A 19,132-nucleotide genomic window follows, 5' to 3' on the forward strand; every position below is an offset into this window, starting at 1 on the left:
CTAGATAGCCAAGACTCCAGAGATTTGAAATCTTCATTCTTAGAACTTGACAACAAAATACTGTCACAAATATGTTACTATTATAATAAATAATTCCTTTGGGAAACAAGTTGTTTAAATAAATAAATCTGATTACTTGTTAACTCTTAACAAATATGTTAAGAAAATGTTTTATGTTTTTCCAACCATAAATATTAATATTTATAGTAATTCCTCAATAAACTGTATATTATTCTTTTACAGATCTATAAAATTAATCTACAAGTAAAACTATAATTACTTTGACTTGCTACTTGCTGAAAACTTGCCAATGTTATTATCTATTAGTTAGATTACTATAAGCTGCTTTTATGGGAGCTACACTTGGCACAACAGGCAGCTGCTGTACAGCATGTTGACCAGCACTAGTTGCTATAATACTTATTTTGCCAGAGCTATACAGGCTGCTAATAAGCTTCCAGGCCTGATTCAAAGTGCTAATCAAGCTTCACACAGCTTGACCCGTTGCTATAATCAGTACTAGTATTCCACCTTTACTTTGTGCAGTTCAAAATAAAATACATAATGCTTTTCCCCCCACAATATTCTCATGGGTTGAGTTGAGAGTGAGAGACTGGCCCAAAATCACCAAAGTAATTTTCATGCCTAAGGGAGGAGTAGAACTTACAGTCTCCTGGATTCTAGTCCTATACCAGTGGTGGTGAACCTATGGCATGCGTGCCAGAGGTGGCACTCAGAGCCCTCTCTGTGGGCATGCACACCATGCCCTGGAGATGGCAACTGTCCTCTTCAACCAGCCACCCGCTAACTTGCCGAGGTCCCACGTGGCCGGATGCATCCCAGCACCCATGAGTTTGCTGGCCTCTGTGTGCAGGGGCTGATGGTGTCAGGCAGCAGCCGCCCCAGCCTCGCCTTGCCCTGTGACATGGCACCCCCGCCCTGCCTTGCCTCACCCCACAGAGCCAGCCTCCTGCCCACCACCCCATCCACCAGAGTCCCCTGGATCTCCCCCAGCCCTCCCCCCACAGGCGTCCCTCCCCAGGAGCAACATTGAGGTGACCATGCCCACCCTGGCCACGGCCACCCATCTGCCATGACCACTGTAGCCACGGCCACCCGGTGGCCATGGGCACCTGGCACTCGGCAATACATAAGTGGGTTTGGGGTTGTAGTTTGGGCACTTGGTCTCTAAAAGGTTCGCCATCACTATCCCATACTTTTAACCATTGCATCAAATTGGCTCTCTTGCCATGTTTACAACTTTTTCAAGTAGACTTCATTCATCCTTCTAGTTCTGAGAAAAAGGATGCTTCAGGCACCCACTTTATGAGTAACCATGGAGGAAGTTGAGATTTGAAAAATGCATTGAGATGTTGCATCCCCTTCCCATGCCAAGAGCATGCCCATGAGATCAGGTTAAATCCTACCCTTTTCTGTAGGAAAATGGTAAAGGCAATTCTCATGCAGTAAACATTTGGATAAGTAATTAGAAATAGAAGTAATGTTTTATTTTTTATCTGATGTATCATGATAAATGCTTTAATATATCTCTTTAATTCTTCTTCCAGAGATCAGGATAGCTTTGTTCGCTTTCATAATAAGGCCCTAAAGACTTGGTTCTGCACCTGAACATGGAGCACATGTGTGCACAGGGACTTGTTTTTCAGTAGTCTTAGCAATTTGAGTTGTCTCTCTGCTGCCTGCATTTTATATTTTATAGTTTTTAAATTCTGTTTGCCATCCAGAATCACATTTAGATAAGTGGGCCATATGAATTGGATAAAATATGTTGCAAGCCACTTTAGTCCTAAAGGTGCTTTTTTCAAGAGGCAACTAGACTTTCTTGTTTTTCTTTGAAGACATTTCACCTTATCCAAAAAGCTTCTTCAGCTCTGAACTGAAGAAGTTTCTTGGATAAGAAGCGAAACATCTTTAAAGAAAAATAAGAAAGTCCAGTTGCCTCTTGAAAAAAGCACCTTTGAGACAACCATGACCTGAATGACTTGAGAATCTCCATTGACATTAAGCCACTTAGAGTTTCTTCAGCATACAGAACATAAATTAATATTTTATTTATTTAAGCTCTATACTTAAGTGACTCTGGGTGGTTTGCAACATAATAAAATCATATAAATACATGAATTAAAGCATAGCTTAAAAAACAGCTGAAAAACAGGTTAAAATACTTTCTACTACAAGCCCTATACCCTGATATGAAAATTCATTCTGAAGCTTACTCCGCTATAAAAAATAAACTCTTTAAATTGTCAGTACCAGAACTGTGTAGATTCTATAATCAAGATGTAGAAAAGTAAAACTTCATAATTCAGCATTCCAGCTTTCTCAACTTTTAATTTTTTCCCCCAGTTTTAAAGCTAAGACAATATTTAAGATATAGGAACTACATATAATAAAGTCTAAGAATGAGAAGATGAAGCAATACCTCTATAGCTCAGGGTTCCAATATGACTTCTTTCTCCTCAATGCTAAAAGCTACATGAACACAATATAAATTAAATGCATGCAAGTGTACTTGGGCTGTATTAGTATAAAAGTCACAAAATTTGACTAAAATGACTATATTAGCTGCTAGGCCAAGATAAAGCCATTGCAACATGTATCCTAAATTACAGAATTACTCTTAAAACAGGGTTCTAAAGAATAAATTACCACACATCTACATACCATTGTGCTGTAGATTAAAAAATACAGATTACATTAGCAGAGACTACACCAAGCCATAGTAACATGTACAATATCTTAAACTGCAAAATTACTGCTAAAACAAGAGTATCTTGCAGGCTTTTAAAGAATTACAATGTATCTACATCCCATTGGGCATGTTCAGTCACCTAAAAATAATGGTGTCTACAGCCTCTATTGACTATGCCAAATATAATAAACAAGGAAAATCATTTACATTTTTTTGTTTTATGCATTTCTCCTCCCATTTTTAAAAAGGGGGCAGTAATAGATATACAATTAGGAAGTATAAGGCAACAATTAAGGCACATTGCTTTATAAATATTGTACGTTTGAATTTACTCATTAAATTGGATCAAGCAGAAATCTTATATTATTAGGATATATATGGAATCTTATAAACAGTCATCTCTTTCTGATTGACAGAACACTTGCAGCAGGAGGGGAAAGTATGACTTTAATCATGCTTAATAAAGCTTGGCAGACAATGAGTTCTTCGCCCACTTCTGTCTCTCCAGAGAAAGAAACAACATCATGCTATGTCATCATTGGACTGAGTTGACAAGAACAATAAACACAGAGAAATCAGATCCAAAACAAAGGGAGTCTAAACTCATTTAAGAACTTTCTACCACAAATGTATGGAAAACACCATAAACAATTAGCATACAAAGCATAGCTGGAAATGTATTACATTAAAATGGAACCGGCTTTTCTTCTCAATGAATCTGCCTTTGAATGCATTTAGAACTTTTGCAAGATGTACCACATTTGAATGTTGCTAAAATGTGCTTTAGACATATATATGAATTTCTAAAATATATATGCCTCCTACACACATTTTAAAAACCTATGCAAATAATGGTATCTGCAAAGCTGCTCTGCATGTATTATATTCTCTACACATTTTAAAATATATTCTGGATCTGTGGTTTTTAATATAAAGTTAATATACATATATTTCACACATACACGGAAGCAGCAGTTTGTACATATTTGTCTGGTCTTAACCAAGATAATGCCTAACTAGATTTCAGAATTTCATTTTAGATCACTATAGCATGCCTCTTACCGACTATATATTTTTCTCTTTCAAATACAAGCAGGAAGGGGTGGGACCGAAGAAGAAAGCCACCCCAAACTGAAGGCATGCATGCATGTTCTACCTCTTGTCACTCTATTCCCTAACTTCATCTTTTTCTGCTGTCCATCCTTATGTGGGCCTCGAAGGTACGGCCTTTTAGTTTATTCCTTTATTAAAGTCTGCATAGAGCAATAAACCATCAATGACAATGCAACGCATGGTTCAAAACAATACCAATCCAGTGATTAACGAGCAACAACAGCGCAATTAAGGTGAACAATAATACGATTCTATAGGGGAGAAGAGAAACCGCCGGCACCACTGCAACAAAAAAGCAGTGTAAGCTGCCCTGACATATCAAAATTCCCTTAGTGAAGCGTCCATCAATCTCTTCTCCGTCAAATGCCAGCTGGTAACGAGGCAGGGGTGATCTTTCTGGGATTATAATGATACCGCCCCCCCCCCAATCCCCACATGTACAAGCAGGTCATGGCTCTCGCTTCTCCCGCTTCTCTAGGCCCCGAGTTCCCAAGCGGCGGCGGCGGGCGGCGGCCTCTACCTTCTCCCAGGCCTTCGCACGACCTCAGCCACCGTAGCGGCTTACCTTTCAGTCCAGGCGAGCCAGAAGAGAAGGCTACCAGAAAGGGGTCGGAAGGATAGCACTGAGTGGGCCGAGCCAAGCCGGCGAAAGCGCCTTTGCCTTAGTTCATTCGCACGGCAGAGACGGCGACGACAACCACGGCCGCAAAGGCTGGGGCTGTTCCTCCTGCTGCTGCTCCTCCTCGTTGCTCCTAAGGAACCGAGCGCTCATCTCTCCTGCCTGCCTGCCCCGCTCCCTTCACTCTTCCTCCAGCTTCTCTCTCTCTCTCTTTCCCGCGCCCCCTCCCCGCAGTCTTTCCTTCTCACGGCAGCGTCCTCCGGGCTTGCCTGCACGCTCAGCCTCCCACGACACCCCGCTTCTTTTCCTCCTTCTCCCTCCCTCCCCCCCCGCCCGCCCGCCCGCCCCGTGCAGCTCAGCTCAGCTCAGCTCCTCTAGGCAGGCGGACTAACAAGAGAGTGAAGATGGCGCACGCGCAGCCACCCTCCGCGCGACAGAGTGGGGAACTTCGAAGAGACCGGGAGCGAGCTCAGATTTGGTTTAGAGCGCATGCGTCGGGCCCGAACGCCCTCGAATGATGGTGGGGTTCGCGCGGGAACTGCAACATTTTATGTTCATCTGAGCGGGAGACGGCGTCCGTCCTCCGCCTGGCAGTCGAGACGGTCCGTCTCTCTCTCTCTCGGGCAGCCGAGAGTCAAACTATTGATTGTTTCTACTATCCTTACTCTTATTCTACTCTGCCTAGTCTAATATAATGCTTTGAGAACCCGGATGTTGAGGTCGACAAGGGGAGGAAGGAGGAAGAACTGATGTGGGGCGGATTTGGAGGAGGAGCTCTTTGACTGATTGTTATTACGTCATCTGATTTCCTCCTGGGGCTGCAGCTTTTCAGAACTGAGAAAAAGTAGGTTGGGGAGAGCATGAATGAGATTATGTACTATCAGCCTCAGTCATTTCCATTATTAACGTTATTATGTCGGCTTCGCCCAACGAAAACAATGGAGTTTGCTGTTAGATTTGGTGGAAGAACATTTACAGGCAATTTTTGACACTTGATCTTAGCCAAAAGGCCAAGAAGCTACAAGAAGACAGACTTAAGAGTCAGAAACAGTCAGCAGGGGGAGCTTTCTAATTACATCAAGACATAAGAGGTGTGGAACAGGGTTGTACAATAGATTAGCCTCGTTCAATATTTATATAAATTCTTTAATTAAAAGATTTAATTCGTGCCCCTAAATTAGCTGATAGAAGATTCACAATGTTCATGTATGTAGATGATGTATTAATATTCCCCCAAACAGCATGCACTGCATGCACTGAAAACTATCAAGCTATTATAAAGATGAGTAACTATTATGATAAAACCAACATTTTCGTTTCCTTAAATAAAACAGAAATACAAATGATCAGTTAAAAATAACACAGCTGAACAAGTTCAACAATATAAATAGCTTTGTCTTTCAAAAGAATAGGAAAATTACAGCCCAAACTGGCTGTTTTTTCAAAAGCAGAAAAGATCACCAAGCCCATCTTATGATTGTAAAGGACACAAGGAAGTACACTTGCCTGGCTGCAGTTAAACATTTTCCTGCCAAAGCAATTGCACAACTGATGTATGTACAGTATGGAATTCAAATAGGTCCGTCTCTCATTTTGTAATCTATGAATACATCCAATCAAATTTTCTTAGGGCCATTATATTTTTTCCAATACAACACTGAGTCTAAAACAGGCATCAGATCTCATGCCTGGTCTAGAATACTGTTATCCTGGAGTCTTATTAAACCCCTGGTGCTTTACTATCACTCTTATTACAAGTACAAAGATACTTGTCAACAAATCTGCAAGAAAAAAAAATCACAACATATGTAGTCTCATCTGCATTTCTACATATCATGGACTATAAGGATGTTAGGAATATAGGTAGACATTGCTTAATGTCCAAGCATTCAGCGACTTCAAAATTATGGTGCTGAAAAAATACTTGTCACCAGTCTTCAAATTTAAGATGCAGCACCCTGTTGTCAAGTGAAACATTTGATCCTGCCTATATGATCACTTTCCACTACCACCCCAAGCTTTTTGTCATCTTTGCCTGCCTTTCTCCTGCACTGGGCTCATCACCCTGGCCATTCATGGGGAGGCATTGCAGAAGCCTTCTGCAGGGGTTAACATCGGGCTGGGATGCAAAGGCCACTCTAGGAGGCAAAGCTCTTGCAAGACTGCTCCTGCAGTGGCAGAGTCATAGGTGAGACTGACCCAGCGAAGCGAGGGGGTATAGGTGGATATGGGCTCCTAAGTAGGAGCTGTGCCACGGCTCATGGGCTGATTGCTGTGCTCATGGACTTCTTAGCAAACTGCAGCTCGGGCTTCTTGGCATGCCACACCTAGGACTTCTAGCAATTCCAGAGCTGTGGCACACCAAGAAGCCTCATTGCTGAAGCATGGCAAGCAGGGCCAGAATTCTGGAGTTGCTTGCTGCACCACACCTCTGGTTTCTTGGTGTGCCGGGTTCCGGGGCTGCATGGCACACTGTGGCTCGGGCTTTTTGCAGAAAGAAAGGCCAGTAGAGGGCACATAACTGGTGAGGCATATCTTCAAAACAATCCTGAGAATATTAAAGAAGGGAAGTAATAGCCAGCAGAATGAAAGATATAATTTCTCCATCCTAGTGTCCCCAGATGTACAGGCAGTGGTGGGATTCAGCCAGTTCACACCAGTTCAGCAGAACCGGTAGCTAATTCTTTGTTGCCCAGGTCCAGAATGGACTTCCAGAAGCAGCATCCACACAGAGAACCGGTTGTTCACATATTTGAACCCCACCACTGTATACAGGACTTCATACCTACCTACCTAAATACTTGACCTTCCTTCATCCTTTTCCCTTTCATGCCAGGCATTCTTATGCTAAGCACAGAAAAGCAGTAAGACATAGTAAACCAAAGAAATTAAAGGCAAAGACAAATTATGTACGGTATATATAAATTTTATTTGAATTTTAGATAGACTTTAATAGGTCCATAAAATTGGATACAAACTATTTTTAGGTTACTATTTATTTAAAATTCCATCATTCCTTATATAACAACGATTCACGACCAGATCTTACTATGCTATCTATCCACTGAACTATCTGGATCTTTACCATGTTATGCAACAACTACCGGTAATTTGGCTGCTATATGTAAAACTTAAAGGCTGTTTTACTTTGTAATTTTTTATTGTGGCCATCAAATATTTCTGGCAAATCTAGCTTTGGAGAGAACCAATTTTTTTGTTTATTTTATTTTTAACTGCCTTTATTAGTTATGTAACACATTTCTTTAAACATTTTTCCAAAACTCTGATACTTTTATCATATTCCCACCAAAGATGAAAAAATATTATCTTTGATTTAGAGCCTTACCAGCATCTTCTTTTTTTTTTTTTTTTTTATTGAAAATTTTTAAATTTTTACAAAAACAAATCCCCTTCCCATACCCCCCCCAACCCTACCTCACCCCCCTCCTCCCCAACCTCCCAAACCCTCCCCTAGACTTCCCAGAGCTGAGTACAGGCTTAATTGAGAAAAAAACTTAAAACACTTTTAAAACCTAAACAAATTTAAATACAATCATCATTCTATATAAACTCCCTCCAAAAACGCAAATTTAAACATTACTTTCTTTGAATATCTATAGCTATAATGTAAAATCTAATTTCTCCCTCTTTCTTTATCCTAATACAAAAAAATAAACATATAAACCTTTGTTGTACCATTAAAACTAAATACTCTTAGAAAACTTAAAGTAAATACATATTTCCTTCAATCTTCATAATCTTCTCACCTATCCAAAAAAAAAAAAAAACTTAAAAATCCTAAACAAATCTAGACACATTTAGTTAAACAAATTATTTTCTCTTAAAAATATTAATAATAATATTTAAAAGCTTGAAACACTTTTAAATCCTAAACAAATCTAAATACAATCATCATTCTATATAAACTTTCTCCAAAAACACAGATTTAAGCATTACTTTCTTTCCTAAACAAATCTAGACATTTAATTAAGCAAATTATTTTCTCTTAGAAATATTAATAATAATATTTAAAAACCAAATTTAAGCATTACTTGAAACTTAAACAAATTATACTCCCTTCGAAACACAAATTTATTAGAATCCCCTCACTGAAATAAACAAATTATAATCCCTTCAAAACACAGGTTTAAACAATATTATCATTAAAGGTTTAAAACTTAAAACTGAAATATATTATTATCCCAAAACACATATTTAGACATTACATAAGACATTTTCCAAAAACGATATAAGTTTTACTTCTCCCACAATCTCAATAGTAAACTTCTTGTCTAAAGTTCTCATTCAATGTCCATAATTTTCTGTCCAATAACCAGTTGCACCCACTATAAACACAAACTTCTTATCTAAAATTTTCATTCAATATCCATAATCTTCTGTCTAATAGCCAGTTGCATCTACTATAAGCACAATCCATATCGGTCTCTCTTGCCCGCAAGCATCGAAAAAAATGCGTGGAATTCTGCCCTTGAAGATCGCTCCAAAGAGTTTGTAAGTCCTGGTTGACCCACCAGCTCAGGAATCAGTACCTGTGAAACTTCCTCAACCTCCTTCTTCTGTTGGTCTTTCTCTTTACATTTATATGTTACTTTTTCTTTACATTTATATGTTGCACAAGTCTCAGGGACCGATACCTGTAAAACTTCCTCAGTGAATTCCTCCTTGTGTTGATCTTCACAGTTGTAAGTTGTACAAGTTATCCTCTGCCCGTTCCTCTCTTGTTGGTGCCCCTCAAGCTGAAATTTCCCAATTTCGATTTCAGGCAGCAATTCCACCCTTGAAGATTGCTCCAAAGACTTTGTAGGTCTAACTTCTCCCAGAGCCACCCTTGAAGATTGCTCCAAAGACTTTGTAGGTCCAACATCTCCCAGAGATTCAGAGACCGCTGAATATGAAACTTCCTTAACCTTCTTCTGTTGCTGCTTTTCTTTGGAGTTATGTGCTACACAAGTTGTCTTCTGCTCCTCAATCTGGACTTGTTGAGACCTAATAGATGGCGATGCACATACCCCCAGGACCGAAGTATAAAAATCTTTTGCTTGAGAAACAGTATTAAGTCTATGACATGTCCCCAGGTAGTTCACCACCATTCCAGTCGGAATATCCCATCTGAATAGAATTTTTCTCTTTTTAAGTTCATTTACTAGAAAAGCAAACTCCTTTCTTCTTCTTAAAATTTTAGATGGGATCTCCTTAAAAATTATGACATCTTGTGAAGCAATTTGAAATCTCTTCTTATAATAGGCTTGCACAATTTGATTGCGTAAGGATCTTTTACCAAAGTAAATTACCACATCTCTTGGCAGATTCTTCTGTGCTGCCACCACAGAGTTAACCCTAAATAATTTTTCAATTTCACTAAGTATTCCCTCTTTTTCTTTATTCAAAATCAATGCAAAGTCCTTTGCAACCATTTCTTTCAAATCTTCTTGCAAAGACTCTTCCAGGCCTCTGATTCTTAAGGCATATTCCATTTGTCCATATTGAAGCATAAGAATCTCATTTTCCATTTCTTTTTCCATACTTTCAATTTTCCCCTCCATTATGTCCACTTTTTCAGCTACCTCTTCCACATGGGAGTTCACCTTTTCAAGAACAGAAGCAACTCCTTCTAAAGCCAAAACAAAATCTTGTCTCAAGATCTTATTATTTTCCTCTAAAATCTTTTTCATTTCTGCCCTAATTTGAATTATAACATCTCCCATCATGTTTTGCAAATCCTTCATAGTTATTAGCTGACCCCCAGAAGAGGGTGAAACTGTTGATTTAGAAGCTGTAGAAATCCCTGGACGCTTTGGAGCCATCTTAAAGAAAAACCTTTAGCCCTTCTTAAAAAATTATAAAAATTCCTTCAAAAATCATAACTCCCTCCAAAGAAGGTCATTATAATAAAAAGAAAAAAGGGAAAAAAAAAGGAAGAGAAAAAGAATTAAAAAAAGCTTTACTCCTTCTTAAAAATTGCAAAAAATTAAACAGAAAAAAGTCCTTCAAAAAAGAGTCATTACAATAAAAGAGCCTTACCAGCATCTTAATGAATATTGAGAAGGTAGGAGATTCTTATTGGGGTTTGATGCTACCAATGCAAAGGTTTAGGACATATAGATGTTTTTTTTTTTTAAAAAGTATTGTCTAACTGTTTCTTTAAGTATAAACCCCAGGCTTCTTTTAACCTTGTGGTAGGTTTACCATAAACTATTTTAAATCTGATAAATTTTGAAATCATATTCTTAGGTTCTGCAAAAATAATTAACATTATTTTTTCAAGAGAAGACAACATATATTTTCAATTTCCTTAACTTTTAATCTTATAGTATTGAATTGACCTGACACCAAAGAATATATGGCACTTTTTAATTGTTCATTTTTTCTGAAATTATAAGATTTGGAGTTTTTGTATAAATCTTTTATTCTATAATCACCATAAATTTAATTGTAGTATTGTATTGCTATAATTTGAGTATGTTATCAATGACCACCTCACTCTCCAAATTTGGCATGTCACTTATATAAAGTTATTCTTGAAGTGCTACTAGGCTGAAAAGAGAAAAAAATTAATTCTTACCTTGGAACTAAATATTGTTAGCTATAGAACTTTTAAAAAATTCATATAGAACAACGAAGCCGAAAACACCAGCCTGAAGATGACGAATGAGACTTCGTCAAAACGTCGCCAAGACACTTCCAATTTGATGCGGGAGAAAACCCGAATAACCAAAGACCTACATACAAACACCCGCGAAAACCTCAGAAAACAAATATATATATATATATATATATATATATATATATATATATATATATATTCATTCCTGATAAAATTCTACATACATTAAAAATAAAAGCGTGATTCCTGGGTAAATTCATCTTCTAAGTAACCAGTAAAAACATGAACACCAGGAATATTATAAACTAAAAAAGTTTAATACCATCACCAATCACCAAGCTTTCATCAGAAACTTCTGACATCGTCAGGGTTAATGCTGGTCTATGGGAGAGTTGCTTTATAGGCAAACTGTCATTTGCACGCGGCTCCTGGACCTCGTCACAGGTCCTAATTGGTTTAACTGCATTCTAATTACGGCTTTCGCATCGGTGACTCCTCTTTCCTTGCCTCCCCTGCCTGTATGTATGTCACTGCTCACTTCTACCTCATACGGACCTGGGTTGGGGAAGTTCTTTCCCCCCTTTTTTGGCTGACCAAATCATCTGTATCTCTGAGCTGTTCCCTCCTCTCACATTCACTCCTCCCCCCCTTCCTCCTTCTCCTGTTTCTTACTCCCTTTCCGGTTGTCATCTCTTATCTTGTGGAGCTGCATACTCAGCCTTTCTCCCCATCCCGTACTTCTCACTCCCCCCCTTTGTCTGTGTAGTCCCCGTTCATGTAGTTGCTACATCGCCTGGCACCCACCCCCTCCCTCCCCCGTTTCTGGTGTTTACAATCCCTGCACCAAATCGGGCACCCCGAACATCTCCTTCCTCCTCACTAAACCCCCTGTCCACCCTCCTTTTTTGGGGTTGTGTGCCAGCTCCTTCATTCCTTCCCCTTCCTTGACCTGGTGATCCTTTCTACAACTTCCACCCTGTTCAACCTCTGCTTTCTTTTTCCCCCAGTTCCTAATGCTCTCAACCTCCGTATCCTCCCAAGTGTTCCAATTGACGCTCCGTTGTTTCCGCCGGTGGACCGGTACTACGGGGCAAGCTGATGTTGCTGGATCGTCGCCGCTCTGGGTCAGTCCTTCCCATTGTTCTTAGTCCCCTCCTGTTTCTGTGCTCTGTCGTCCATGGTGGAGCCACAAATGCCATCAGCTGGGCAATCTGAGGTCCTGTTTGGAGGTGTGACTCCTCTCAGCAGCTGCGGGGGGCACAGAGGGATCTCCGGTCTGCTGGTCGTTGCCCTATCATCTCCTGGCAGTCCCCTTATCCTCCCGGAGCGTGTGCGCACTCTCGGGACCCCGGGACGGGGGGGCTCCTTAGCTGTGGGTTATTTTCCACCTGGATATTCATGGGGGGTGTCCTCCCTGGGAGTTCCAGGGGGTTGGGGGTAATCTCCCATTCTCTGGCTGCCCTTCCCTCGTCACGCAATTGTTCTCTTGCTGTTTGGGAGTGTGTGCATACCCTCAGAGTGGGGGGGGTCTCGATCGTTGGTTACCTCCTGGATGTTCATAGACCATTTTTTGGGGGAGGGATTCACTCCCTCCATAATTTCCTCCCTAGGCTTGCACGATACCACCCCAGGGCACCTCCATAGGGGTGGGCGATCACACGTGCTCCATGCCCTTAGTGCCAGATGTGCTGGGCACAGATCATCATGCCGGTTAATAGAGTGCCTGTCCGAGAGCCATGCTTCCTTAAGGAGCCGGCCCCCTTTCGTGTTGTCGCTGGCCAGAATGTGTATGTTGTCAAAGTCAAAACAATGCCCAGACTCCGCCATATGCGCCCATACCTGGGAGTGCTATTCTCCCCTTTTTACAGCTAATTTATGTTCATGGACCCTGGTCTTCATTCTTTTAGAAGTTTCTCCCACATAATTGCTAGCGCAATCTTTGCAATTGATCCTGTACACAATTGCTCATTTTTCATTGTGGGGAGTGGGTCCTTGGGCCGCATCACTTTGGATCGTAATGTTTGATTGGGTCTATGGGCTATTTTCACCTTGTGAGGTGCTAGCAGCCTGGCCATCACCTCCGAGACATTGCTGATATAGGGGAGGGTAATCCGGGTCATCTGTGATGGGAGTTCCTCTGTTCGTGGGTTCTCTCGGGGTTTGGGTGCTATACTATAGCGCCTGACAAACTTAGTTGGATAGCCGTTGCGTCTACATACGTGGAAGAGTAGTTTCACTTAACAACTGTCTTGCTTAGCAGCAGAAATGTTGGGCTCAGTTGTGATTGTAAGTCAAAGAGTACCTATATCCATAGCATTTTTAGGACTTAAATCATAAGCCTAATTTGCTGTGTGACAAATGTCTGATATTTTCCTTGATAAGTCTTGTATATACATATCCAAATGCATATTCAAATATAAACTAAACCTAAAGAAAGAACAAAGAATAGAAAAAAATAATAAAAAGAACATAATTAAGAGAAAAGAAATAAAGAAGTTACTAAACAAATTTAGTTACTTTTCATCCCCTTTGAGATTACAGACATTTATTCTTCATCCTATATTCTATTTCTTATTCATAAACAAATCCATAAAACATCCTTTCATTCCTGGTGTCAGCAGAAAGTGCATAAAGCAGAGGTAAGAACATACCTTGTTTTAACCTATCCCTCTTTAATTACTTTATAAATAACTCAAGGTGGCAAACATACATAATACTCTTTCCTTCTCTTCCTCCTCCTCCTCCTCCTCCTTTCCCCTCCTCCTTTGAGGTGCGAGTGTGACTGGCCTCAAGTCCTCCAGCCAGCCTTCATGCTCACAGTCTCCTGGTTTTTAGGCCAGTACTTTAACCACTAGAATCAAACTGGCTCTCTATATTCCTTTCTTTTACTTGTAACAGTCTTTAATTTAATTCAGATATTATCATAGGATTTGATTTGTCTTCATTCCACCTTTGTTCCATCGAACAGAGCTCTTCAAGGCTTTAATAACCTCTTTTGTAAACTCAGTAAGAAAAAAATATATCCAGGTCTCTCTCTTGCGTTCTTATTAGTATTTCATTTTTTAAATTGTAAAACCTCAGCCGGTTTCTTTTGTTGATCAGTGACCTTTTTAAGTTGTTCTCTTGGCCTGTCACCGGTAAATCTACTTTCAATACCATCACTGTTTTTTCAGCTAAAATCTGTTCTATAGCTGTCATTTTTTCAATAACAACTTTTGGATATAGTTCAGGGGTGTCAAACTGCCGGCCTGCGGGCTGGATGCGTCATGCCGAAACCACACCCACCCGATTGCCGGCAATGGGAAAAAAAAGTCATGCTACATCATGTCATGTGACGTTGCGAGTTTGACACCCCAATATAGTTTATCCACAGAAGTAGACATTGTTGCTATTGTGGCTACTATGTCTTGATTCCTATTTTCAAAAGTCTCTTTCAGCATTTTTATTGTTTATAACAGTTTGCAACATACTTCTTTTTCTTCTTGTGCCATATCCGTTGGCGATCATGTTGGCGATCTTGTTTTTATCAGCAGCCGCACGAAAAAGTGCTGCTGAGTTTGTTCAAACCAGTCCCTTAGATTTTGAAGCCACGATCTTCTTCTTCTTCCTGGACCTGGTTTGCCTTCAATCTTTCCCTGGAGGATTAAATGGAGTATGCCGTATTTTTCTGGGTGTCGCGTCACATGTCCGAAATATTCTAATTTTCGTTTTTTAACATACTACAGACTTGTAAATCTTTCCTCTGTCTAAAAACTTTAGTCCCCTCTAGTGTCCAGATTTTGAAATCATGAAATTGCTTATCTTGCAAAAGTCAAAATAGAATCTATTTCCCACAAGAAACTGTTTGTCCTTTAGAATTCCAAAATTCTATTGCAAAAGTTGTAATATTCCAATTTTATTTGGACTTGTATGTATAACTTTTTAAAATCAAATTTTATCTAGCTTTTTGCTGGTTCTTTACATTCTTAACTCACCCAACATTTTCAAGCTTTTTATTCCAAATGTCTTTAAAAGCTTAGAAGTAGTTAATGAGCTGAAAGAATGGGATGGGGGAGGATTGTTTGCAAACTTAATAGTGAGTTAATCTTGTCTTTTGGTGCTCAGATCCACAGAAAACTGTTGTCCTGTGGTCTCTTGCAAGGAGAAGCTGTCTGGAGCACATGTGGGCAGTCTTCCATCTTCTCCTCATCCAGAGAGGTTCCAAGGAACTAGTCTACCTACAGGTTCCTTGATCTTTGCTACAGTTATTGACTTTGCTTTGCCAGTTTTGATTTGCCATATTTCCCCCAAAGACCTGTTTCATAAATCTTTAAACTTTTATTAAGTTTTTCAGGCACCCTTGCTAAATCTTCTTTTGTTGAACTAAAACTTGTGGCAAGATAGGCGGCAAACAAAATTAATTAATAAATAAAATAAAAGATAATTTCCATCTCAATTTCAGGTCCCATTTAAATTCTTTAAGTAAATGCTTGTTAGTTATTGCGTGATTATCACTCTAAGGAGGATTTTTAGAGTGATAACTTAGAGGTTATGAACAACATTCTGGACTCATCTTCTTTTTCTCCACTGGAAAAGAGAATTGTTATTTATTTTTGGCTCTTTCATGTACATTTTGATTCAATTAGTTTGTTGTGAAGTATATCTCCTGGACATTTTGCATTTCTTAATTGCTTTAGAAAGTAATCCAGTGCAAGTAAACAGTTCATAATAGATAAACAGGCAGGTTGAAGGACAAGTGAGGTATTTAGCACACCATCTCCATGCTAAGCCATGACCTATTTGCAAAATATTATATATGACACAGGAGAAAGCTTGTAACCCAGTGAAGCAAGAAAATCAGAAGTGGGTGCTGACTACCAGCTTGGGTGGCTTCAGAAAAGGATTGGACCAATTCATGTAAGTCATGGGAATCAGTGGCTATTACCCTTGTTGTTGATATGGCCTCCTGTGAAGGCTACCTGTTGAGTAACTAGTGGGTCTCCTTGTGCTGTTGGTTGACTCAGAACAGACTCCTGGGCTAGATTGGCCAGAGATCTGATCTAGCCAGGTACTGCATGTGTTCTTTAAAACGTTTAAAAACAGTAAGTATGGCTGAACAGTAAGCCTGTTATAGCAATAGCACTTAGACTTCTATACCGCTTCATAGTGCCTTACAGTCCTCTCTACAGAGTCAGCATATTGCCCCCAACAATGTGGGTCCTCATTTTACTGACCTTGGAAGGATGGAAGGCTTGAGCCAGTCAGGATCAAATTGCTGGCAGTGGGCAGAATTAGCCTGCAATACTGCATTCTAACCACTGTGCCACCATGGCTCATTGGCAGAGCACCATGGGATGATAAGGCCAGGAACCAAAGAAACAACAGAGGGAGATATCTAGAAGGATATGCGAGTGTTCTGTTGTGGGCCTAATGCTCTTCAACGTTTTCATAAATGATTTAGAGGAAGGGATAGAAGAGATGCTCAATAGGTTTGCACACAACATAAAGCTGGAACTGTGGAAGTAACACTTCAGAAGACAGTCTCAATGTTTGAAAGATCTTCATAGGCTTGAACACTGAATCCTAGCCCACAAAATATAGTTCAGTGGCAAGAAATGTAAAATTCTGAGGTAGGAAAAATATAGGTGGTGCCTGGCTCAGTAATACTTGTGAGCACTTATGAAAAGAATCTGGGCATCCTAATAGACCAGAGATGATATATGATCCAGCTATATACTGCAGCTGCTAAAAAGCTTGTGTAGTCTTGGATTGTATCAACAGAGATAATAGTGTTGAGATCATATGAAATGAATCTGATCTGTGCTGCATTGGTCAGACCACTTCTGGAACACTATAGCCAATTCTGGTCCCCACAATACAAGGAGGATGCTGAGGAACTGGAAGGAGTGCAGAGAAAGCAACAAAGAGGGCGAGAAGTTTGGAGGCTAAGAAGAATGGATGAACAAACTGGATATGTTTAGTCTAAAGCAGACATGTCAAACGTGACATCGCGCAATGAATTGGGACAGTTTTGCCATTGCCGGCAATGGGGTGGGCGTGGCTTCCGGATGACGCATCCGGCAGTTTGACACCCCTGGTCTAAAGAGAAGGCTGAGGGGAGACATGACAGTGATCTTTACATATTTGAAGGGCTGTAATATGAAAAATGATGTAGAATGATTTTCCGAAGCTCCCAAGGAAAGAACAAGAATCAATAAGTGGAAATTAATTTGCTTTTGACAACTTTTCCTGTACTTATCATCTATGCAGGTGATCTTCTACAGTAAGTCACAAGTCTGGGGGGGAAAATAACATAATTTACAGTGTGTATCTACTCAGAATTGAGTCAACTGAATCCAGTAGTTTTATTAGCAATACTACAGAACTTACTGCTTTCTTCCAAGATGGTTAGGGGTTTTGTTTTTTCTTTACAGTGATGTCTGGGGGGGGCTTCTCAGGTACCAGCCAGTACTGACTTAATTTAACTCTTCTCATAATCAGCCAAGTTAAGTTTGACATTGTAATATTTGTTATTTTATTAGATCAAAGTGAACAAAAGAAACAACATGGTCATTGCAATCATTATTGTTGGGCATTTTTTGCCAGGAACTCTAAATAAATTCGTTTCAGCAAAAAAAAAAAAAAAAACCCTCATCAGTTACAGTCATGTGATCATGGGATGTTGCAACATAAATGCAGCCTGGTTACAGAGCACTTTGATCATGACATCAGAACTTTGTATTTATAAGTCATTGGGAAGAACATTGTATGCAACCATCATAAGTTGATTTGCATATAATATTTAGGAGTGGAATCTATATTAGGGTTTTATTAGACTGCAAACTTGTGAACAAATATGTAATATTAGAGTAAGTGCAAGTTCTGCTTCAGACATGTGATTGTCCCTCTCGTGGGTTTATAGGCAGTCCTTGACTTAACAATAGTTTGTTTAGTAACTGTTTGAAGTTACAACAGCACTGAAAAAAGTGACTTATGATCATTTTTCACACTTATGACCATTGCAGCATTCCCCATAGTCATGTGATCTAAATTCAGATGTTTGGCAATTGACTCACATTTATGACGGTTGCAGTGTCCTGGAGCATCTGACAAGCAAAATCAATGGGGAAGCCAAATTCACTTAACGACCATGTTACTAAACAACTCCAGTGATTCACTTAACAGCTGTGGCAGGAAAGGTCATAAAATGTGGCAGAACTCACTTAACAACTGTCTTGCTTAACAACAGAAATTTTGGGCTTCAGTTGTGGTCTTAAGTCGAGGACTACCAATATCCACTAAATACCAATTAAAAGTAGGTATTGGGAGAAATAGAGGCCTTTTTGTAACTGTTGACATACAGGAAAGATAAAAAAGAGTTCCAGGAATGGAAAAATCCACAAAAGAAATAGAAATAGGACAAAGTATTTTTTTTTTTCTGAGGAAAAAAAAAACTAAGGCCAGGAGAAGAGGGAAGTTGGGAAAGAAAAGGAAAAAAGAAAGGGGATGAAAAAATTGTAAGAGGGCAAATGTAGCAGTAAAATTGACAACTCTGTTTATCATTCATCATTCTGTCCCCAGGCATGTAACAGAAGCTGATCTACAGAAGATAGCATTTTTCAGAGCAGGTGGTTTATAATGTGACGGAGACTGTTCCATTTAAGGGGGAGCTAAAGGCAAAAGAGGAGGGCAAGGTGATATTTAATTAATGCTCACATCCACCCTTTTTTAATTTAGCCGTGTCCCTGCCACAGGGACAGACCATTCCATTCTCTCACACCGTAATTTGGCTCCTGGATCTTATTCTCATCTCACCATTGCTCCTAGGCACAAAAGCCTGTCACCTCCTCTAACTTGGCAGCTTTCATTCCCACGTTTTCACAAGAAGATCTACCGGCTGTTGTTTATAGATCTGGCTGCTATTTCGAGCGGGCAAGCAATCCGTCTCCATTGCCAGAAACGTTCCACCCTGAGCTCCTCTGCCCCCAGAGCCCAAGCCGGCTACCCGACCCTTTTGCAAAACAGAAATTGTGAGCAAAATCTTCCTTGCAAATAAAGTGGTGGAGATCGGATAAATGTCTGA

General features: G+C 39.9%; 1 protein-coding gene across 3 annotated transcripts in view; it reads right to left on the reverse strand.

Moving 5' to 3' along the window:
* Positions 1–4,757, reverse strand: part of PPM1A (protein phosphatase, Mg2+/Mn2+ dependent 1A) — a 30,911-nt gene extending 26,154 nt beyond the window's left edge. For all 3 annotated transcript variants that reach the window (XM_039319452.1, XM_039319451.1, XM_039319450.1), the window contains exon 1: positions 4,392–4,757. The gene's annotated coding sequence lies outside the window, so the exon portion shown is untranslated. The remainder of the gene's footprint in view (positions 1–4,391) is intronic.
* Positions 4,758–19,132: the final 14,375 nt, after the last annotated feature.

This window comes from Crotalus tigris, unplaced genomic scaffold (assembly GCF_016545835.1).
Source record: "Crotalus tigris isolate CLP2741 ecotype Arizona unplaced genomic scaffold, ASM1654583v1 scf7180000023598.3388751, whole genome shotgun sequence".
NCBI classification, from domain to species: Eukaryota; Metazoa; Chordata; class Lepidosauria; order Squamata; family Viperidae; genus Crotalus; species Crotalus tigris.